Here is a 25,975-nt window from a genome sequence, read left to right as displayed (position 1 = left end):
CATAGTCCAACTATGTGTGAACACCTCTGGGGCCAAGAGAAGATGTGTGCCGCCACATCGTTCAAGCCCTAAAATTAGCCCTTAAGGGAGCTATCTATCTACTTACCCTTGCATCGGGGAAGAAGTGAATTCCATCTTGTGTAGCTGAGTTCCCAGCTCCCAAATCAAATGAATCCCCAAAATGGTAGGTTTGAATCAGCGACCTGGCCACTCGCACCCATCCAAATCAAAGGACCGCCCTCAATGGTAAGAGTTCCCAACTCACTCAGGATTGAGGTCATGTTACCTATGGTCATCGTAGTGAAGTGAAGTCTCTGTCATGAACGATGTTATATAACGAGATGTTAACACTTTGTGGTTAGGTCTTATACAAACTCTTTGTATAGGACGCCCCCACATGTATGTCCCTAACACGAATGATCAGGATCAGACCATCTGTGATAAGTCACAACACTTAGGACCATTCCATAAAGCGGGCCACATCCGTAGCATTACCAGGATAAGGTTTCCCTCCTATATCCATATACTACAGACCATTTTGGTTATCACTCAAGACATGATCCACTTGTATGTAACCATATATATGCTTGAGTTACATATAGATAACTAGGGATTTTAAGTTTATTGGTTTGTGGTAAAGCAAATAAAACATGCAACTGAGCAAAAAACAAGATGTGAAGTAAATATCATATACTATACAACACATGCGTTTGTACAAACTGTTTACAAACTACAGGACACGAGACTTTAGGGCATCAACCCCAACAATCTCCCACTTATCCTAAAGCGAAATGAGGTGTACATTAAAACTAGTACAAAACAATAAACTAGGGCATAAAATCCCAGTACAAGAAAATCTCCCACTTGCTCTAGTCCAGCCGTGGGCGATCCTGTAGACCCATGCTCCGTAGGTGACCCTCAAACACTGTAGCTGTGAGAGCCTTCATAAACGGGTCAGCAACATTGTGCTTTGAAGCGATCTTCGTGACGATCATGTCCCCTCGATGCACTATCTCGTTGATTAGATGATACTTCTGCTTTATGAGTTTGTCGCGCCTGTGACTCCTCGCTCCTTGGAGTTTGCCACTGCCCCACTATTATCACAATATAGGGTAATGGGCCTAGACATATCTGGAACAACTTTCAGTTCTGTCAAAAACTTCCTGAGCCAGGCGGCCTCCTTAGCAGCTTCGCAAGCCGCTACGTACTCCGCCTCCATAGTGGAGTCGGTGATCTACCCCTGCTTAGTGCTTTGCCACATTACAGCTCCTCCATTAAGAGTAAATATTGACCCTGATGTGGACTTGTGAGAGTCCTTATTAGTCTGATATCAGAATCCGTGTATCCAGTAAGGATCAAATCTTTAGAACCATACACGAGTATATAGTCCCTCGTTCTCCGAAGATACTTGAAGATGTTCTTCACTGTGGTCCAATGACCCTGGCCTGGGTTAGACTGATACCTACTGATTATGCCCATAGTGTAGTAGATGTCTGGATGAGTATAGAGCATCGTGTACATCAAACTGCCAATGGCAGATGCATATGGGACCCGTCTCATCTCCTCAACCTCTTGAGGCATCTTAGGACACATGTCCTTAGACAAAGTGACTCCATGCCTGAACGACAGTAGGTCCCTCTTGGAGTCCTGCATCAAGTACTTGAGCAACATCTTGTCAATGTACGATGCCTGAGATAGTGCTAGCACTTTGTTCTTACGATCTCGAAAGATCTGTATACCTAGAACAAACTGAGCCTCTCCCAAATCTTTTATTTAGAATTGGGTCGCTAGTCAGTTCTTAACTACAGTCAGTAGACCTACATCATTCCCAATGAGTAGGATATCATCTACGTACAACACTAAGAAGACTACTGAAGCGTTGATGATCCTCTTGTAGATACAAGGTTCATCAACGTTTTGGTTAAAGCCATACGACTTGATTGCAGTATCAAACCGTATGTTCCAAGAAAAAGACGCCTGTTTCAGTCCATAAATGGACCGATTCAGTTTGCAAACCTTTTGCTCTTGACCTTGGGCTATGAATCCCTTAGGTTGCACTATGTAAATGGTCTCCTCAAGTTTGCCATTCAGAAAGGCTGTCTTGACGTTCATTTGCCAGATCTCATAATTATAATAAGCTACAATGGACAGGAGGATGTGGATCGACTTTAACATGGCAACAGGCGAGAAAGTCTCCTCATAGTCGACTCCCTCTACCTATGTATAACCCTTTGCCACAAGTCGAGCCTTGAAGGTTTGTACCTTCTCATCAGCACCCCGTTTGCACTTGTAGATCCATTTACTGTAAGAGTTAAACAACATGCAGCGGAAGTATCAAGGATCCATAAGTATTCTAATTCACTAATTTTGGCAAAAACTAAAGTATGCTCTTCATAAAAAAAAATGGGTTTTCAGAACATACCTCTGATGAACTCTTCAAGAAAAACGTTTGATCAGTTGCTGTCTTTACTTGATATCAACGTCAACCACCTAAAAGCCTTCCCTACTATGCTTTTGGAAATTTAGGTAGAGTTGTGGGACTCAAGAACATCTTGAAGATGTGAAGAAACAAGAAAACCTCACAGTAACAGATTGAAGAAGACAATTTCTTCTTCATCGTAATTTTTCTCTCAAAATTTTGTATTCATCTCCTTCTCCAACAACTTCAATCTTCTTTATATATTTAGATGAACATGCAAAGAGATGGAGTGCATGACTTGCAGCTCATGCTTGGAGAATCAAAGTAGAGAAGATAATGGTTTGTGTGTGATGGTAATGGAGAAAACTCATTTTCCATTTTGTGCAACCATGCAAAACGTTTTTCCATTTTTCTTTTTAAAACAAAAAATGACTTTGAAATCATTTTAATTCAAAAATTGATTTTCTTAAATTAATTTTAAAAAATTAATTAATTTAATATAAAATATTAAATTAATTTTTATACAATAATCATCTTCATATATTTAAATCATATTTAAATATTTCTTCTCTTGTTTCGTTTAATTTGAACATTTCAAATTAATTTCTCAAGCTACCCTAAAGCTTACCTATTTACGAGCTAGTAGGGGGACCTCGCAGACCTACAGATCATGGGCTCCAATGATTCGAGATTAATAGTCTAAACTCATTAGACTGATCTAACCCCCATTCGTTAACTAATGGGTGATTCCACTAAAGCCCATAGCTGAACTCTCCTCACTGTAGATATATTATGTCAAGTCGATATAACCATGATTAGTAAGTTAACCCTTCACAAGTTACTCGTAATAATGGTTGGGTCGAATCTCTATTTTACTCCCGTAATTACCTCTTGTTCTTTAAGTTTCACTGATCCCCTAATGAATAATTGATTTGTGATCCAATCAACAAATTGAATCCCTCTTAGGCCAATGAGAGGATGAGGCGTCTTGTTCAAGACCCAGAATCAGCACTTGAAGGAAACAACCTCTCTACTAACCCTAATCGGGTAGGAGTGAATTCCCTTTTGCACCCTATGTTCCTAGCTATTCATCCAGTTTTATCCCCAAAATGGTAAGCTTATTAAGCAGAAGCAATTGGTCTACTCTCACCATTTGCATATCAAAGGATAATCCCGAACAAACAGGAGTTCATAGTTAACTCAAGATTAAGGTTAAGTTACCTAGGTCATCGCTTCGAAATAGTCAGTATTAAACAGTAAACAGCGTTATAAAGTAAGAGTGACAAGTTTCGTGGTCCGATCTTGCACAAAACTCATTTGCACAGAACAACCCCACTCCTCATGTCTTAACATGCACGAATTAGGATCGCTTCGTATGTAGCACTTTACAACACTTTGTAACAACTACAGAGTAGACTGCATCCAATAGTGTTACCAGAATAAGGTACCCAACCTTATTCATATACTATAGATCATTTTGACTATTTACTCGAACCTGATCCACTTGTATGTCTCCACATAAAGTTCAAGTACTTATATAATAGTTAAGGGACTTAGGTTTATTGGATTTCTAAAAAACAATATATTCAACAACAACTTTACCGAATTCTTAGAATAAGTTCTAATGTTTACAAACCACGAGTTTTAGGACATAAACCCAACATTTACAACCTATAGGTCTTACCCCATCAGGCTGATCTACAAGATCCCATACTGAGTTGAAGTACATCGACTCCATCTCGAGATCCATGGCTGTCACACCCCTTCCCAGATTACCCTTCTTAATCCAGAAGTGAATGTGACGACAATAGTTACCATCTCTTTTGTGGCACTTACTGCCTAACTAACATCCTCAACCTACTTAGATCCCTGGAATACATATATAACATTCACCAAACTAATGAAACTTTAAAAATAACCTCAGAACACCAGGGATCAACAACAACATAATTACATCATATTAACACATACAGAGTTCAGCGGTCCCAATATACTTTACTAGTCCCTAATATGAGCAACACATATGTACAGATATTTACAAAATAACCACCTAAAAATTCTCTCTAAACTTTGGACTTTTAACTGGAGTCCTTGAGTGGCAGAGCAGGATGACATCTAACCTTTGAGGAGATGACCGCTACCTGGGAAAAGAAAAACATTTGAAAGAATGAGTTACTCGCCCAGTGAGTGACTTAATAAAAACATAAATCTCATGCTCAAACTGAAAGATAGAAAACATAATATTGGAACTAAAACATGCCAAGCAATGTGTACAAAAAACTTTTAAAACCATTGTATCTGAAAAACATAGCTAAACTGGTTCCCGGTTGAGAGAGAACCCTTTTGTTCAATCTCTCAAACATTAGTCTGGCCTGGGGTGAGAACCCTTTTGTTCAACACCTTCTAGCCAATGCTAAGAAAGAACCCTCGTGGTTCAATCTTATTGTCGGGTATCATGTTTAAGAGAGAACTCTTTTGTTCGATCTCTCAAACATAAGCCTGGGCTGGGGTGAGAACCCTTTTGTTCAGCACCTTACAGCCAATGCTAGGAAAGAACCCTTTTGTTCAATCCTACTGAACTGATTAACTGTCATATGTGCACGTAGAGCAAACTGGATCCTGAAGTCAAGGATCATAATTGAGGCAGGGTACCACTACTTATCACTGAACTGAGTGAATTATTCTGATACTTCTCTATGTACTTCAGCATCAGAATCGTAACATAACTGAAACTAGGTAGTACAGCTCGGATACCTTCTCCTTGTACTTTAGTATTGAGCTGAAAATACCTGATAGGAAAACATTTTCATAAAACATGCTTATTGAAAGCTTGATCTCATAAGTCATAGTTTTCACAAGAACATCATTTGCTAACGCATGCTCAACAACATTAAGAGCACATATGCTTTAAAACATAATACAAATACTTGTAACATAAACATGTCATAGAATCTTCTTTTGAAAACTACCATGGTTCAACCATTGTACCAAAGCATATTTCATAAACTTTGTAACTAGCATGCGTTTATAAACTTTAGAGAAATGCGTTGCTTGGAACATCTTGTAAAATAACTAGCATAAAAGTAACTGTCAATAAAGCATGGATTATTAAACTATGTATAAATCATTTATAAATCATTTATAGTCATTCACAGCTCGTTGGGGCTCTTAAACGGTTTATATGCCTCTCTTAGCTCTTCTCGGCCTGAAAGGACATGATCCCTGGTTAGATTCCTTAGAATTCTCAGCAAAAGCTTTAGGTAGCTCACTTACTAATGAAACTTTCACCAACAAAACAACATTACTAGTAAGATGATCATTATGAGTGAGATCACCCTCATGAGCAAGATTTACCACTTATAGCGAGATTTGTGACTTCTAGCGAGATTCAGCGCCAAACCAGCGAGATCTTCATCCTTAGCGAGATCCTCCTCTTCCTTAACTCACTATCGCTCTCGCTCAATTTCGCTCGTTTTCTTATCTCTCACTCGCTCTTGCTCACTATGGTGAGCTGCCTGCTTAATCTTCTCAAGTAGCTGCCTACTTACGCACCGATTCCCTGTTCCACTTCAAAAACTTATAACTCAAAATCCAGGACTCTTTTTAAGAAACTTCCTTCTACAAACTTGTTTAGAATTGAGTTACTTTCTTGCCTTTAAAATATCAGCCGAAAATTACTTGTAGTTTTTCCTGGATCTTCCAATATTTACTCCGGCCTCTGATTACTCCGAGAATCTGCCTCTTCTGCAAATTCTTCACTTTTTTCTATTCTCCGTGCGAGATATTTCTTCGAAAAAACAACCCCAAAAACTAGATTCTCCCAGCTTTCGAATGGCATTGATCTCATTTAATTTGCTCAAAGTATTTTCCAAAATCGAGCTTCTGAATTTCCTCTCCCTTTTATACTTCCTTCTGCCTTCCCTGTTCAAGGGTTAAACTGCCACCTCATCCAGCACTTAGGGCTTCCGGCCAATTCCAATTAGTGAGTTTCTTCAATTAATTTGTTTTTCCTTCCCTTCCTTCATAACCCACATTAGGCCTTCGCCTCATAATATTAATTTAGCGTGCATCACATACTCCATTGCCAATGCCCAACACCTATCGTCTAGCATTCAACGTCTATCGTCTAGCACCCAACGTCTATCATTTAGCGCCAACGTCATCTAGCATTCAATGTCTATCGTCTAGTGCCCAATGTCTATCGTCTAGCATTCAACGTCTATTGTCTAGCGCTTGTCGTGCAGCTCATCGTCTAGTGCTGATGCCGATTGTGTAGTGCCGCTTACGCTATCGTTCAACGCGTAGCACCATCGTTTAACGCGATCCTTCGCATCGTCTAGAATATCGTTTAGCTCAGCATAATTACTACACGATCGCCTACTGCATCGCTTAGCTCTCCGTGCATTTACTATACGATCGCCCAGCACCCGCCTACACGATCACCTACCTCATCGTGTACTGCCATTCATTTACTAGACGATCACTTACCCAATCATATAGCACCGTTCATCTGCTACATGATCGTCCAACGCCTTTCCTTGCATATACTTGAGGCTGCCGCAAGCCTTATCAACACATCATGCCTTTCAACCCATGCATTCATCCTTAGTACCAACGCATAGTTTACCCTTGCCTTCAACACTTAACCTCTATAAGCCTTGGTAGCTACACACGCAACCCCATGCATCCACACTTCTCCATCAACGCATGCCTACACTTTGCTTCCATACTTAGCAAATTTTCACTTGTTATATTATCTAAAACTCACCCTTGACTAAGTATTTCTAACACTTAGAATTTTCTTCCTCCATCGGCCTACCTTCTTTACCTCTTTTTATAATTTTACTTAACACGCTTGTTACTCACTTATGTAGGAAAAATGGAGTACGGGGTTTACAATGGCCTTGACCCATTCATCTCGGTAAACATCCTCCGTTGCCTTCTGACAAGACAACAAATCCTCAACCTCGCCATCTACTACCATAGCTAGGATTTCCGTGGAACTCAGATAGTGAACGGGTGGGTTTGCAATCCTCCCACTACGTCGAGGTTCCCTCAACTCTTAAGGTGGAACCGACCTACTAGATGAACTTCCATCAACAACTCTTGCTGATGTAGCAGGCTCTTCAACAACTCTTGTTGAAGATTCAGTAGTTTCATTGGAAAGTTTACGTAACACGACTTTACTTCTTGGACTGTGCTCCCTTATATGATCCTCCTCTAGGAAAGTAGCGTTCGTTGAAGCAAACACCCTATTTTTCATTGGATCATAAAAATAACCCCTCGTGTACCTTCAGAGTAGCCTACAAATAGGCATAACCTCGACTGTAGTTCCAACTTCTTGGGATTAGCCTCAAGCACATGTGCAGGAAAACCCCAAATGTGTAAGTGACATAAACAAGCTTTACGCCCATTCCACAACTCCAGAGGTGTTCTCGCAACACTCTTAGAGGGAACAGAGTTGATATGTATACCGCAGTCTCCACTGTGAAACCCCAAAACGAGTCCGGTAAGGAAGCGTAACTCATTATCGAGCGAACCATGTCCAACAAGGTCCTATTTCTCCTCTCCGCTTCACCATTTTACTGAGGTGTACCCGACACTGAGAGTTGGGAAACGATTCCATGTTCTATCAAATAGTCCTGGAATGTCGAGTTTAAAAACTCTCCACCTCGATCCGATTGAAGTGTTTTAATCTGTCTATCCAATGCGTTTTTAACTTCAACCTTGAACTCTTTGAACTTTTCAAAGGATTCAGACTTCTGTTGCATAAGATAATCATACCCGTACCTGGAGTAATCATCAGTAAAATTGATAAAATACTCATAGCCACCTCGGGCTCGCACATTCATAGGAGCACAAAGGTCAAAATGTACTAACTCAAGAGGCTCTTTGGCTCTATAACCTTTTCCAGTAAATGGTCGTTTAGTCATCTTATCTTCAAGGCAAGACTCGCACACTGGTAAAGAATTTTCTTCTAACTCACTTAGAACTCCATTCTTCACCAATCTTTCAATCCTATTGAGATTGATGTGCCCTAGATAGATGCCAAAGTTGGGCATTTTCTTTTGGAGAAATACGTCGACGTTTTGATTGAGTTACGACAGTTCTAAAAAATTCAATATTTTAGGGGGAATTAATGGCTAACGATCTTAGCACATATAAATTAGATTCCATATTTGTTGTGCAAATAAAAACATCATCTTTATGAATAAACTCTTTATCCACATTAAAAGAGATAGTATATTTACATTGCAATAAACATTTTATAGAAATAAGGGTCCTCTTTAGTTCGAGACCAATATATACATCATTCAAAATAAGAAACCTATTCTGTAAATCTAACTGGAGCCCTCCCACTGCCACAGCTGAGACGACGTGCCCGGTGCCTACTCGCATCGTCATCTCACCAACCTCCAGCTGTTGTCAAGATCTAATTCCCTGAAAAGAAAAACATACATGGTTAGTGGTGCCTGAATCAATTATCCAGGAAGAATCATCATTCTCCACTAAACAGGTTTCAAGAATTAGTAAATCATATTTACCTTTATCGACCTTGGCCTTAGCCTTGGCTACTTTCTTCTCTTTTAAATAGCGAGGACAGTTCCTCTTCCAGTGTCCATCCTGGTTGTAGTGGAAACACTTTCCCTTTTCAACCGGTGGACACCTCCTTGGGGCGACAGGCGGTGGGTTAGCAGGCGCCTTCCCTTTTTCCTTACCACCATTCTTCTTCTTCCCCTTTGCAAAGTTAGAAGTAGAAGGTGCAGACTTCGTTCCTGAGGTTGAACCTCTATGGAACGTCCTGGAGAATGAAGCAACATTTGCCTCACCCTTCTTCCTCTCCTTAATTTTCAGTAAAGATTGGTAGGTCTGCAACTCGTTGAGGAGAGTTGTCAGATTATATTTCACTTTGTTAAGAATCACATTACGAAAAAAGTGCAGGAAGCTCTCCAGCAATGAATGCAGGATTATGCTAACCTGGCTGCCCTCATCGATGGTAGACCCATTCAACTCCGCCACATTGAAGTGGACCATCATGTTAAGCATGTCGGGGTTGATGCCCTAAAGTCTCGTGTCTTGTAATTTGTAAACAGTATATACGAACACCTGTGTTGTTAATATATGATATTTACTTCACATCTTGTTTTTTTTCTCGGTTATTTGTTTTATTTCCTTTACCACAAACCAATAAACATAAAATCCCTGGATATCTGTACGTGACTCAAGCATGTATGTCGTGACATACAAGTGGATCATGTCTTGAGTGATAACCAAAATGGTCTGTAGTATATGGATAAAGGAGGGAAACCTTATCCTATTAATGCTACGGATGCGGCCCGCTTTGTGGAATGGTCACAAGTGTTGTGACTTATCACAGATGGTCTGATTCTGATCATTTGTGTTGGGGACATGGGAGCGGGGGCGTCCTATACAAAGAGTTCGTATAAGACCTGATCATGAAATGTTAATGTCTCGTCATATAACACCATTCATGACAGAGACTTCACTTCACTACGATGACCATAAGTAACATGACCTCAATCCTGAGTGAGTTGGGAACTCCTGCCATTGAGGGCGGTCCTTTGATTTGTATGGGTGCAAGTGGCCAGGTCGCCGATTCAAACCTACCACTTTGGGGATTTGTTTGATTTGGGAGCTGGGAACTCAGCTACACAAGATGGAATTCACTTCTTCCCCGAGGCAGGGGTAAGTAGATAGATGGATCCCTTAAGGGCTGATTCCAGGGCTAGAACGATGTGGCGCCACACACATTCTCTTGGTCTGAGAGGTTTTCACACATAGTTGGACTATGTTGTATTGTTCATTAGAGGAATCAGTGGTACTTAAGGAGTGAGATGTAATTACAGGGGCAAAATAGTAAATTGGCCCAACTGTACTTACAAGCATCTGTGAAGGGTCATCGTACTCATGATTGGTTATATCTGATGGACACAGAAATATATATGTGGTAAGAAGAGTTCAGTTGTTGGTCTTTAGTGGAATCACTGACAGTTAATGGATGGTGGATCTCGTGGCTAAAGAGTTTAGTCTGCTATTCACGTACCATTGGAGCTTCGAGCCACAAGTCCATTAGGTCACCTGGGTAGCTTGGATAAAGTCGAAAACCAGTGTTTGGGTTAATTTGAAATGTTCAAATTAATAAGAGGAAGTTCATTTATATATGATACAATTGGACTGGTTAATTATATATGATATAATTGGCTAAATGTATGAGATACATTATTTTGGAGGAAATTAGATATAAATATGATTTATATCAAGTAGAGGAGAAAATACTACAGTAGATATGTGATATCGAACTATAAGATATAAATATAATATGAATATATTTATTAATTAAATTAATTGATTAATTATATGATAATTAACGGATTTATCCACGTTCGGATGTGGGAAGTGGGCTGCGATGGTTATGGTAACCGACAGATTAAAAATGAAAATCGTTTTCATTTTTCACTATCGTGCATTCATAATTTTCGTCCGCGCCCAAAAGAATTCGTGAAAGCTCGTGAAAGCGATCGTGAGAGCCTATACGATAGAAGCTCGTTCGTCTAAACGATCGTCTGCCTCACATTTTCTCTAAACGATCGTACGTTTTTCCTAAATGATCATTCAGCCTTTCATACACGATCGTGTAGCTCTTCTATACGATAAGCATTTCCGCTATACGATAGCACAGTTTCATCTCCCACTTGCTTATCGTCTACACGACGCGTTGTCCTCCGCCCTCTACCAAACTCACCAAAGCCACTCTTTGGGTTTTTGTCTTCGAGGATACTCGGGTTTCTCTTGTGGTGGTGTCGTCCCCGCTGCAGTGTTCGTGTATGTTCTGATCGTGCTGTTGCAATCGACATACTCGCTGGGTGCTGGTAGATCTGTTGGAGGTTTTCCACTACTTAGGGTTTAAACGTGCAAAGAGAGTCTTTATCTACTATGAACCCTTTCCTTGTTAATTATTGTGTTCTGAGCATGTCGATAATTAGGTTTATATGCATAACTGTATGTGTTGAATGTATATCATTTGTATTTCGATCATTGTGAAATCGGAGTGATCTGAACACGCTAACGGAACTTTTGGTATAATATCCTTCGAACCACATGTTCACGAACAGAGGTGCCTTATTCCATTTTGGAGTTGAATATGTATTTAAGAGCCTCATGCATAAGCTGTTCAGACGGTTGTCCAAACATCCCCCGTAGGGACTCCATGATCACACGTGCTGAGACCATAGGCTCATGTTTCTTGGCCAAGACTTCAGAAAGACTTGCCAAGATTTAGGCTCGGGCCTTCTCATTTGCCCATGTCCATCACTCGTATGCCTCCCGAACATTTCGAGTGGCATTTGGAGCTGGAATAGAAGGACAAGCCTTTGTGAGAGCGAACATGAGATCCTCGATGATTAGGATCATTGTGATCATATGTTTTCATTTTGCGAAATTATCGCCAGTCAATTTTTGGGCGCTCAACAAAGCCAACGTGGCTGTTGCCATTTTGAAAAAGAGTTCTTGCTGAAACTACGAACAAAACTTTATTAGATTTTGCTAAACCACTTTTAAACCAATCAATTTTGCAAAATAGTTTCAAGTACCCTAAGTTATAGATTCTATTTTGCAATGATGCCCCAGTGAGGCAGGACAAACGTCACCAGTGGGGTGATTAGTTGCCCTTTCACTGAGATGAGACATTCTCAACCATTAGACAGAACCAACTCTTGGAATTGAACCTAACAGCCACCATTTTTCGGTCTAAAACTATTAACCTTTAACAATTTTGTGTAAGCATGACCTCTCGCTTTCGGTGCCAGAGTCCCGCCCTAATGAGCCCACCGTAGGGAAGAATCAGATTAGGATAAGAGACTAAGTTACCTTATCCTCTTACAAGAGATTAAATAAAGAAATGCGCAAAACTTCCATCCTTTAGGGGGACACTCCCAGGGTGCCTTGAGGTGATGCACAGTAACTTTATTCAACCTAACGAGGGAGACTGAGGGATATGTTGTCGTACTTCCCACTCCCACTTACTATGAACATTCTCTCCATCCACCTTGATATGGACCTACCCAAACACCATCCGTTAGAAGGACACGCAAAAGGTGCCTCGAGGCCAAGGGTAGATCTCACGCTTTGGACTATATAGGAGAAACGTGAAAGGTTTAAGTGAAGCATCTTATGCCCCAAGTACCTTCTATAGAATGTTCTACCTAGGGTTCATTAATCTAGACAATTCGGCTACTGATTTTAGTCTAAGTCGTCTTTTTAAACTCTGCTCACAAACAACGTTTGTCTATGAAATGTGAACAAGTTCAAGTAGTCACATTTAAACACTTTAATGGACTGTCCTTAACTTGCATGCATGCATCAAATCTATCTAATTCACCTTTCCAGGTAAGTTCTCAAGTAGGGGTGTTACGTTTTCATAAACTTAAATGCCCCAACCTAGATAGAACCCGCCTTAGACAAAAGGTCCCTTATAGATAGATTTGCTACACTTTAACCTTTTATTAGCCAATTTAATTTGATTAAACTGATTAAAAGATTAAAGTCTTAGGGTTGCTAACCGTATTAGAACCGTGATCTTAGGTCTATGTGATACAAGTTTTAAACACTTTAAAACCATGAATTAAACCTAAGTGAGCATGCATGTCTTTCTTATTTCTTTTAGTTCTAATTTCTCTTTAACTTTTAAAAAGAAACAACTAAAAGACCATTGCGTACAACGAGGTTTTTATAACAATTATAAAGTAACCTATGTGTCATGCTTCATGCAATGTCCGGTTATTACTACACATAACTTTTATATAAAGCGTAATAACCAAGTAAACATACTATCATTCACCCTTATGCTATAACAATTATAATATAAAGATGATGCATGTCAATGCTTTTTATGCATGCATAAATATAACTCTTATATTATATGATGCATGAGCATGCTCTTACATAATTCAATCATGCTTCTGTAAATTATAATATTTACAATAAAGGGATGATGCATGACCAACGCATAACCTAAGGTGGATTTACTATATGTGCAAACCATATGACATATAAAAAACATACATTGCATGTAATAAATAAAGGATTAATGGACCGGGATGAGCCTTTACAAAAACCGGAATGAAATAACCCTATCTATTACATTTTTCATCGAGCAAACCGGTTCACAGGCGAATCGGGTCTTGAATCGCCAGAAGGACTCCATCGTGTAGTAAACGCCATAGGTAGACGATCGCCAGTGCACACTAGAAGATAGACGCAAAAATAAACGATCGCGTAGACGACAACGAGGCTGCAAAGCCTGATCGCTTGATGCGGCGATAGGTAAACGATTTACCTTGCGTTATTAAGCGATCGTTTACTCAATTACTAAGTGATAAAGCTTGCAGACCTAAACGATCGTCTAGTGCGTGCACGCGTTAAACGATGCGCGAGCATCCCATCGTCTACACAACCCGATACTCAGCGATTGTGTACCTGATTGTCGACACGATGCGATCAACCCTTGATCACGTACCCTATTGTCTACATGATGCGATCAACCCTTGATCGTCTCCTTCCTCGAAGAACCGCAATGCTTACTCTGATCTTCTTCATGAACGAATCAAGACTCAAATAGACTTTGAATTACAGACTCGATAATGATTATTAATGCTAAAAAACGCAAGGGCCTTTACAAACAACCGCAAATGTAAAAGAATTAAATCAAACCGAGGCTAACATCCACAAAAACATCCATTAATCCGCACATCCACAACAATTTAACAATTAAACAGAGTAGAAATGCACCCACCAAGAACGTATATGTAATTCGTTGCAACAATTAAATTGGAATATCAGAACCTGGCTCTGATACCAATTGAAGGATCTCTTAACGAAGAGCATCCATGAGCGCATTTGGATCTTTCCGATTTCACCATGACCAAAATACAAAATATACATTCTAACATACAATTATGCAAAAAAACAGTAATTACGACATGCTTCGAACAATAAAATACAAGGGAAGAGTTCTCATACCAGTTGAAGACGCTCTTCAAGCTTTGGAACTCAAACGTAGTGGAAGACCTCTACGTGATCTACTATCGTCCAGCAAATGCATCGGCTGCAGCAGCACGATCAATCACGAACAAATGAATGTAGCGGGGATGACACCACCACAAAGAAGCCCTTCGTATTCTCGGAGTGAGAACCCAAAGTGTGATCTTTGGTAAGTTTGGTAGAGGTAGAAGGAAGAACTCATTGTGTAGACGATAGGCAAGTGGGAGAGAAAAGGAAGCTATCGTATAGCTAGATGCTTATCATTTAGAAGAAGCTACACGATCGTGTAGGTTTTACGTTTAGGAAAAGGTAGACAATCGTTTAGAAAACATGGCACATTATACGATCGATTAGGAAAGCTATCCGATCGTTTAGGAACTAGCGTACGATCATTTAAGCGCGAGGTGTGCAATCGTTTAGGCGTTGAGCGACTATCATATAGGCTCTCGACTTATGCAATCGTTTACGTTTCCACACCGATGCCAAATTTTTTCGAACTTTTCGAACTCTTGCAAAATGAAAGAAAATTTCATTTTATTCTTCGGTTACAATAACCGACACGGCCGCTCCCACTAACGCATGTCCGAGAGAAATTTTAGGCCAATTATCATATAATTAACCAATTAAATAATTAATAAATATAATCATATTACATTTTTACCCGATAGTTTGATATCACATATCTACTATATTAATTTCTCCTCTACTTGTATAAATCATATTTATATCTAATTTCCTCCAAAATAATGTATCTCATATATTTAGTCAATTATATCATATATAATTAACCAGTCCAATTATATCATATATAATCAAACTTCCTCTTGTCAATTTTAACCAAAATACTGGTTCTCGACTTTATCCAAGCTACCCAGGGGACCTAATGGACTTGTGGCTCGAAGCTCCAACGGTCCGTGAATAGCTGACTAAACTCTTTAGCCATGAGATCCACCATCCGTTAACTGTCAGGCATTCCACTAAAGACCAATAGCTGAACTCTTCTTACCACATATATATTTTTGTGTCCATCAAATATAACTAATCATGAGTACAATGACCCTTCACAGATGCTCAAAAGTACAGTTGGGCCAAATTACCGTTTTGCCCCTATAGTTACATCTCACTTCTTAAGTACCACTGATTCCTCTAATGAACAATACAACATAGTCCAACTATGTGTGAAAACCTCTCGGGCCAAGAAAAGGTATGTGGTGCCACATCGTTCAAGCCCCAGAATCAACCCTTAAGGGAGCTATCTATCTACTTACACCTGTATCGGGGAAGGAGTGAATTTCATCTTGTGTAGCTGAGTTCCCAACTCTCAAATCAGACGAATCCCTAAAATGGTAGGTTTGAATCGGCGACCTGGCCACTCGCACCCATACAAATCAAAGGACCGCCCTCAATGGCAGGAGTTCCCAACTCACTCAAGATTGAAGTCATGTTACCTATGGTCATCCTAGTGAAGTGAAGTCTTTGTCATGAACGGTGTTATATAACGAGATGTTAACATTTCGTGGTCAGGTCTTATACAAACTTTTTGTATAGGACACCCCCACTCGCATGTCCCCAACACGAATGATCAGGATCAGACCATCTGTGACAAGTCACAACACTTGTGACCATTCCACAAAGCGAGCCGCATCCATAGCGTTACTAGGATAAGGTTTCCCTCCTATATCCATATACTATAGACCATTTTGGTTATCACTCAAGACCTAATCCACTTGTATGTCACCACATACATGCTTGAATTACATACAGATAACCAGAGATTTTAAGTTTATTTATTTGTGGTAAAGCAAATAAAACATGCAACTGAGCAAAAAACAAGATGTGAAGTAAATATCATATATTATACAATACAAGTGTTCGTATAAACTGTTTACAAATTACAGGACACGAGACTTTAGGGCATCAACCCCAACAATTTTTACATAAATAATTATATTTGGATCATATTTTTCAAAAATATTTTTTAAGTTTGAATTTTTTTCAAGAAAGACCTTTAGAATTATTTTTGGATAAATGTATCATTTTATTTTTTTTATTTTTGATTTTTATATACATTTCTCTATTCACGAAGCTTTCTTAATGATGGAGAGAGAAACTGCATTTATTATAGGGAGAGAAAATGCATTTAATATGAATTTTTAATATTTTCAAATGGAGAGAAAGAATTTGAGATTTTTTCCTTCATTTAATTTAATTGGAGAGAGAAAATTCATTTAATGATATTTTATTTTCTATTTTCGTTGGTTTCATGTATTTTTTTTCGAATTCATGGTTATTTAAAATATACCTCAGAACATTTTGTTAGGTATTTGAAAATATTCTAACAAATATATGAAATATACCACAGTATATAAATTAGAGATCGATTCAATTCTTGACATAAATCCATTTCATTTTTCATGTTGATTTTTGTTATTATGTGAAATATTTCATTGTTTGTTCACTTGTACATGTAATATATTTCATTGTTTATTTGAAAACATTTTAAAAATATATGAAATATACTAGTAAGTATATTTGATATCTACTAAAATATTCATGGTTATTTTTAAATATATCTCCAATGTGTCCAATGTGTCCAACAACAGCACTCGAACGCAATGAACGGACCACCACCAACACAAATAACTTGCGTAAGACCCTAACACTAAATCTAAGGTGGAAGGTTATTTGGAGAAGGAAAAATCCTAAAGGAGTAAGTATTGGGGCAAGATGAAATGGTGAAAGCATTAGGAATAAGTTATGTAAAAATAAAAAGGATCAAACGATGGAAAGTGGTTAGGAGTACGGCCAACGCATGAGGAGGGCTTAAGCACCTTGAACGCAAGGCCTAAGAGTGCGTAGGAGGCTGGCTTCATGTTGCACTAATCTTTGGAAGCAAGAAGGCTTGGGCAATGGCCATGGGCTTACACGCAACTAATGCAAGGACAAGCACAAGGCATGCAGACGTGGGCAAGGCATGTGTTGGAGGCATGCGTCGAACGGGCATGCCAGGTGCCCAACTTATGCGTCAAGCCCAAGCGCCCAGCCTATGCGTCGAACGTTGCCGAGCCTGCCGAACAGCCATGCTTATGCGTCGATGCCTTGCGTCGAGTGCCCTGCCCATACGTCGAGTGGCTAGCTTATGCAGCAAGTGCCTTGTCGAACGGTCATGCCTATGCATCGAGCGCCTTGCCAAGCGCCCATGCAGCCGAGTACGCCCATGCGGTCAAGCATGCCCATGCGGCCGAGCAAGCTTGCAAGCGATGGCCAGCGCCTATGCAGCATGCCCATGCGTCGGTGGCCAGTGCCCATGCCAAGCGCCATGCGCCTATGCCAAGTAAGTCGTGCGGTCATACCTAGTGAGCCATGCGTCGAGAATGAGTGGCCACCCTATGCATTGGTGATGGCTAACGCATGCGATGGCTAAGTGGGATTGCGATGGTAGAAAGTTGGCTTGATATGCGTTATCGACAAAAGGAAGGTAAATTGATGGGGAAAGGAACCCTAAGGGGAGATGGAAATATTTAAGAGATGCCTCTATAAGCCTAACAAATTATATAGACAAATATTTTTAAGTATTAAGTGAATAAGGTGGCGAAAGGAGGTTCATACAAAGCAATCCTATCACTCTAAGCAGAAGGTGGACGAAGGAGATTACATGTAAAAATAGTCTTATCACTCTACGTAGGAGGTGGAGGAAGGAGGTTGCATGCAAAATGAGAATTTTGGCTGACAAATTAAGGTGAGAACAACTCAAGGCTTTGCTGGAATAGGCTAAGTGTTGGCAGCCTTAAAAAGGGACAAATGTGAGTTGAGTTGTCACAAGGGGGTGAGCTTGGGATGGCTATAAATAGAGAGGTTGGGCGAGAACAATTCATTCATACCATCATCAAAATCTCAGTGTTGGGAGCTTATTTAGAGTGTTAAATTTGAGTGTTTAGGCAGTTAAATTAATTAGGGTCCGAAGGAGCTGAAGTTGTGTTGGTGAAATTTTGGAGCCAATCCGGACGTATACGCCCAGCCAGCCAATGCGTCCATCACACAGCGCGCGCCTTGCACCTTGCAACGCTGCGTCCGTCCATCACAAAGTAGCGCACCTCGCACCAACGCATCACGCACGCCAGTCCAACGCAGCAGCCCAACGTGCGATGCAGCACGCATACCTTGCACTCGGCCGAACGCCCCAGCTGCCTGCCAAACTCCATTGCGCCCACACAGTTAAAATAACCTCTAAAGGGGCTGATTTTGGGATTTTGGCTAAGTTTGGAGTAGGGTAAGCTAGTACTTTTATTATATAAAGGTATTTTGGCTATTTTAGCATTATTTATTGATATAACAAGTATTAATTGAGGAATTTTCATTGATATGGAGGAAATCTCAAGAAGATATTCTCAAAGTGGTTTTAGTAGGAAATCTTGCTTACGGTGAGTGGTTATTTAGTTTTATGCATTGTTATATGAATAAATGCATAGGTAAGTACAAATGCATGCTTATAATGTTATGTTACTTACCATGATATTGTCTGTGTAATTTCTATGGAAACTAAGATTATACCCGAAATACATAAGTTAGCATGCTTAAAAATGGTATTTGGTGGGAAAATATAGTCGGCTTCGGTCGGCGAGAAATGATAGTCGGTGACGACCGATGGGAAATATAGTCAAGATATCTAAGCATGACTAAAGGGAAATAGTTGTCGATGTGCACATTGACAGGGAAAGCGGGTTATAGGAAAGTTTCCATAAAAAGTTGTTGTGATTATTAATATATGCATGATGTGAACATGCCAAGTATAGCATGTAATGGAGGATAATGATTGAATAAGATTACACGTGATCATGCATAGATTATAATGAAATTGTGATTATGTGATTGACTTCCCAAAAATATGTTTTGTTAAGCTATTGTTATTTTAAAAGGCACCACTCACTGGCCTTATTAGCTCACGTTTTTCCAAATGTTTTCTTGTATTCCCCCCCCCCCCCCTCCCCCTCCCCCAGGTTGCAAAGCGGAGCGTTCAGAAAGGAGTCTACAACCACCCAAAACATTAGGACTTGGTAATTTCTCAGGGCATGGATCGGATCATGTAATAGAAGAGTATAGGAAAATTTAGCTACATGTATGAAATGTTAGATGGTTATTGTAAACATGTTAAAGCTTTTAATAGATAAAGGGGGAATGTTAAATTAAAATATTATTATAGGATGGTACTAGTATATCTTCATGCTTTCTTCTAAGTCTTGGGCTAAGGCTAGGGAGGGGGTGTGACCACTTGATGCTTCTCGAACCCAATCGAGTCCAACTCGATTCACGAACAAAGTAAGGACGTCGCCACAAGTGTTACCTTGGTATTCTCGATGTGAGAATCCAAGAGTTGTGGGTTCTGTATAATCTTGGCTTGAGGAAGAGAGGAGGTATGCGATCGAGTAGATGATTGAGTAAGTGGGAGATAAAAACACTGTCTATCGCATAGACGATGTACTCGATTTTTTAGAAAATGCAAGCCTATCGCAAGACTTTGCTACTCGGTCGTGTAGCAACGATCAATTGAGTAACTATCGTATAGTCAACTCTTAAACAATCGTTTAGACTCTAATCGACTATCGCTTAATAAAATCAATTTTTACTTGATAGCCCTTTTCCGTATCCGAATGGATCAACTTCTAAATTTGGAAAATAATTTTCCTTTTTATCTCACGGTTACCATAAAACTTCCAATAACCTCCCACTCAATTGGTTATTAGAGAAAAAGAATTAATTATCATATAAATAATATATTATAAATAAATATGATAACCAACTTATCATATTATATTTATAACCTATAGTTTTAATATTTCATCATATGAAACATATAAACCATAGTTCTTTTTCTATTTTATGGTACTTAATATAAATTATACTTATATTAATTCCTCCATTTAATGTATCTAATGCATCACACCAATTATATCACATATAATTGAATTTCCTCTTGTTAATTTGAACACTTTAAACTTGTTGGTGTTGATGCCCTAAACTCTCGTAGGGTCCTGTAGTTTGCCTATATGAACAAACGCTGTAATAATATGAGATATTTTCTTCACTGTTGTATTTGAAATATGAGATATTTTATCTGCATTGACCACAAACCAATAAACTAAGATCCCTGGTTGTCGTTGTAACTTAACCATGTATGTGAAGACATACAAGTGGATCATGCCTTAAGTGATAACCTAAATGGTCTGTAGTATATGGATATAGAAGGGAAACCTTATCCTGGTGATGCTACGGATACGACCCTCTTTGTAGATAGTTACAAGTGTTGTGATGTGCTACAGATGGTCTGATTCTGATCATTCATGTGAAAACATGCGAGCGGGGGTGTCCTATAAAAAAGAGTCTATATAAGACCAGACCACGAAGTGTATAGTCTCGTTATATAACACCGTTCATGAAAGAGACTTCATTTCACTAGGATGACCATAGGTAACATGACCTTAATCCGAAGTGAGTTGGGAACTCCTGCCTATGAGGGCGGTTCTTTGATTTGCATGAGTGCGAGTGGCCAGTTTGCCGACTCAAACCTACCACTTTGGGGATTCACCTGATTAGGGAGCTGGGAACTCAGCTACACAAGATGGACTTCACTTCTTCCCCAAAGCAGGGGTAAGTAGATAGATTGCTCCCTTAAGGGCTGATTCCAGGGCTTGAACGATGTGGCGCCACACATCTTCTCATGGCCGGAGAGGTATCCACTCATAGTAGGACTATGATGTATGGTTCATTAGAGGGTTCAATGGTACTTATTGTTGGGGTTAATGCCCTAAAGTCTCATGTTCTATAGTTTGTAACCAGTTTGTACGAACACTTGTGTTGTATAATATATGATATTTTACTTTGCATTTTGTTTTTGCTCAATTTTATGTTTTATTTGCTTTACCACAAACCAATAAACATAAAATCTCTGGTTATCTGTATGTAACTTAAGCATGTATGTGGTGACATACAAGTGGATCATGTCTTGAGTGATAACCAAAATGGTCTGTAGTATATGGATATAGGAGGGAAACCTTATCCTGTTAACACTACGGATGCGGCCCGCTTTGTGGAATGGTCACAAGTGTTGTGACTCGTCACAGATGGTCTGATCCTGATCATTCGTGTAGGGGACATGCGAGCGGGGGCGTCCTATGCAAAGAGTTTATATAAGACATGACCACGAAGTGTTAACGTCTCGTTATATAACACCATTCATGACAGAGACTTCACTTCACTAGGATGACCATAGGTAACATGACCTCAATCCTGAGTGAGTTGGGAATTCCTGCCATTAAGGGCGGTCCTTTGATTTGTATGGGTGTGAGTGGCCAGATCGCCGATTCAAACCTACCATTTTTGGGAATTCGTCTGATTTGGGAACTAGGAACTCAGCTACACAAGATGAAATTCATTTCTTCTCCGAAGCAGGGGCAAGTAGATAGATAGCTCCCTTAAGTGTTGATTCCATGGCTTGAACGATGTGGTGCCACACACTTTCTCTTAGCCCGAGAGGTGTTCACACATAGTTGGACTATGTTGTATTGTTCATTAGAGGAATCAATGATACTTAAGGAGTGAGATCTAACTATAGGGGCAAAAAGATAAATTTGCCCAGCTGTACTTATGAGCATCTTTGAAGGGTCATCGTACTCATGATTGGTTATATCCGATGGACACAAAAATATATTTGTGGTAAGAAGAGTTCAGCTGTTGGTCTTTAGTAGAATGCCTGACAGTTAACCAATGGTGGATCTCGTGGCTAAAGAGTTTAGTCAGTATTCACGTACCGTTGGAGCTTCGAGCCACAGGTCCATAAGGTCCCCTAGGTAGCTTGAATAACGTCGACAATCAGTTTTTGGGTCAGTTTGAAATGTTCAAATTGACAAGAGGGAGTTCGATTATATATGATATAATTGAATTGGTTAATTATATATGATATAATTGGCTAAATGTGTGGATAAATTATTTTGGAGGAAATTAGATATAAATATGATTTATATCAAGTGGAGGAGAAATTACTATAGTAGATATATGATATCAAACTATAGGGTAAGAATATAATATGATTGTATTCATTTATTAATTAAATTGGTTAGTTATATGAAAATTGTCCGAAAACCTCTCCTCAGTCGTGCGTTAGTGGGAGAATCTGTATTTGGTTATTGTAACTGATGAATAAAATGAAAATTTGTTTCATTTTGCAAAGAGGTCATAAAATTTGTTTCATTTTGCAAAGAGTTCGTAAAATTTATTTCATCTTGCAAAGAGTTCATAAAATTTGTTTCATTTTACCAAGAGTTCGTAAAAGGTGTGAAAACGTTTTGATCGCTTAGCCGAGAGCCTATATGATAGAGCTTCATCGCTTAAATGATCGCACACCATGCGTCTAAACGATCGCTTAACTTTTCTAAGCGATCGCCTAGCATGCCGTGTTTTCTAAACGATCGTTTACCTATTACTAGACGATCGCTTAGTAAAACCTACACGATCGTGTAGCTTTCTCTAAACAATAAACATCCCTGCTATACGATAGCCTTCTCTCCCACTTGCTTACCATTCGTTCTACACGATCAGCCCTTTCCTCCTTCCTCTACCAAATTCACCAAAGATCACGCTTTGGATTCTCACTCTAAGAATACTAAGGGCTCTAAGTGGTGGTGTCATCCCCACTTCTACTTGCTCGTACTTGTTCGTGCTGCTGCCGTTCATGTAGACGATCGTGCTGCCGTAACTGACAGTTTTGCTAGGCGATAGAGAACATAGAGGTTGTTTCCACTGAGTTGAGTTCGAAGTGAAGAGAATCTTCAACTGGTATGCGAACTCAACCCCTTGTAATTTATTTATCAAGGCATGCCGTTAATTAGTGTTAAATTGCATAACTATCTGTTAGAATGTGTATGTGGTATTTTGGTCACAATGACATGGATGCTTTTCGTTAAAAGTTCCTTCAATTGGTATCAGAGCCAGGTTCTGATATTCCAATTTCATTGTTGCAACGAATTGCATATACATTCTTGGTGGGTGCATATTTTCTTTGTTTAATCATTAAAATGTTGTGGATGTGCGGATTAATGGAGTTTTCTGGGATGTTAGCCTCTGTGTTGAAATGCCTTGAATCTGTTTGGTGGCGCTTCGAACAACCAAGTACGGGGGCCTCGCTGGTGGGGGTTCGGAGGCAACGGCCTCGAAACCTATTTAGAATTCGTATTCAGCATATTTATTTATTTGTAGTTATTTACGATTATGACCCTAGAGTTTAGAGTAGTGCGCTATATAAACTCTCTAACCCTAGAGGCACCGTTTTTTTAGGTATTTTTTTCTGAAAACATTCTCCCTCCCTCTGAAAAAATTCTCCCTATTAATGTTGTTCTCCCTCAAGCGAGTATGCGATGGGAGCCGCATTAGCGCAAAAGAAGAAAACTATTTTGCACCCCATCACATATGCGAGTAAAACTCTAAACCCTGCTCAAATCAATTATACCACCACTAAAAAAGAACTCCTGGCTGTGATTTTTGTGTTGGAAAAATTTTGGGCATATCTATTGGGAACCAAGGTACTCATTCACACTGATCACTCGACAATCAAATATTTGATGACAAAGAAGGATGCAAAGCTGAGGTTGATCAGAGGGGTTCTCCTCCTTCAAGAATTTGATATCGAGATAATTGATCGGAAGGGGACAGAGAATCAAGTTGCGGATCACTTGTCCAGACTGGAAAATCCCGAGATTGACCGCAATGAATCTAAAGTGAGTGTTGTGTTTCCGGATGAGCAGCTGTTTCACATAGAAGAATTGCCCTGGTATGCGGACATCGTTAATTATTTGGTTTGTGAACAATTCCCTAAAGATTACACCTACCATCAATGGAAGAAGCTCAAGAATGAATGCAGACACTATTATTGGGATGAGCCGAATCTGTATAAAAGAGGTGCAAACCAAATCATTCAATTATGCATACCAGATACTGCTCAACAATGCATATTGTCACAGTGCCACAATTCGCCATATGGAGGGCACTTTAGAGGGAAACGTACTGAAACCAAAGTTTTGTAAAGTGGATTCTTTTGGCCTTCATTTTTTAAGGATGTTGCCGACTATGCAATGAAATGTGATAGGTGTCAACACACAGGAAACATTTCATGGAAGAACACAATGCCAATGAATACTATCTTGGAGCTGGAACTATTTGACATATGGGGGAATTATTTCATGGGACCATTCCCTCCTTCAAAAGGTAAGCATTATATTTTATTAGTCGCCGACTATGTCTCCAAGTGGGTAGAGGTAACTGCATGCACCGCAAGTGATGCGGCGGTAGTCTCCCAGTTCCTGAAGAAAAATATTTTCACTTGTTTTGGCACTCCCCGTGCCATCATAAGTGATGAAGGATCACACTTTGTCAATCACAATATCAAGGAGCTGCTGCGCAAGTACAATATCCTCCACAAAGTGGCCACCGCATACCATCCGCAAACAAATGGCCAAGCTGAAGTGTCCAATCGAGAAATTAAATTGATACTTGAAAAGGTAGTAAAGCCTTCATGAAAAGACTGGGCAAACTGGAAAAAGTATTAAATTGATACTTGAAAAGGTAGCTTGATGAGGCATTGTGGGCATATTGGACCGCGTTTAAACACCCATTGGTATGTCCCCCTATGCGCTGGTATTTGGTAAGGCGTGTCACTTGTCTTTGGAGCTGAAATATAAGGCACTATGGGTGGTAAAGAAGCTGAATTTTGATTTGAAGAAGGCAGGGAAAGCACAGAAAATGCAACTGGTCGAGCTAGAAGAATAGAGGAACAACGCATATGAAAATGTGAAGATTTACAAAGAGCGCACCAAACGTTGGCATGATCAATGCATATGCAGTAAGAACCTCCAAATCGGGCAAAAAGTCTTGCTTTTCAATTCACGTCTGTGACTCTTCCCGAGAAAGCTAAAGTGAATGGGTAGCGAGTAAAGGCATACCATGGAGAAGACTGGCATCGCCAAGTCGACTCCATGGAACTAAGAGACTTTGAATGAAAAAGGAAGTAGGTGGTCCCTGCGTTATCAAATGATCGCAACTTATCAGGGACGCAAGTTTTGTGAAACCTCAAGTCTTCAACTCTTTTTTCCACTACTCGAAATTTTCACTATTATTTCAATTCTAATTTATCCTTAGTTTACTATCACTATCGTTTTTATAAAAAAAAAAAAAAAAAAAATTGCGATAACGATTTTTATTTTGTTTAAAATAATTTGACCCTCTCTTTGTTTTTCTTACAACGATCGAGGTGCTGGATTGTGGAAATGTTACACGAAGCAACATTTATCTTATTACATCACCGCAACCCAACAAAGAGTGATCGCCGCAAAGATGGATGCATCAATACAATGTGGGCGATAGCGTAAAATTCAGGGGTGTACTCTTCCCTAGCTCTATTCCCAATTTTGCTCTATCACATTGGATTTAGTTTTCAAAATTTTATTACTG

Source organism: Benincasa hispida, chromosome 5 (assembly GCF_027475165.1).
Source record: "Benincasa hispida cultivar pf3 chromosome 5, pf3_genome.v1.1, whole genome shotgun sequence".
Lineage (NCBI taxonomy): Eukaryota > Viridiplantae > Streptophyta > Magnoliopsida > Cucurbitales > Cucurbitaceae > Benincasa > Benincasa hispida.
The sequence above is the reverse complement of the archived record's forward strand: the minus strand, read 5'-3'. Positions refer to the sequence as shown.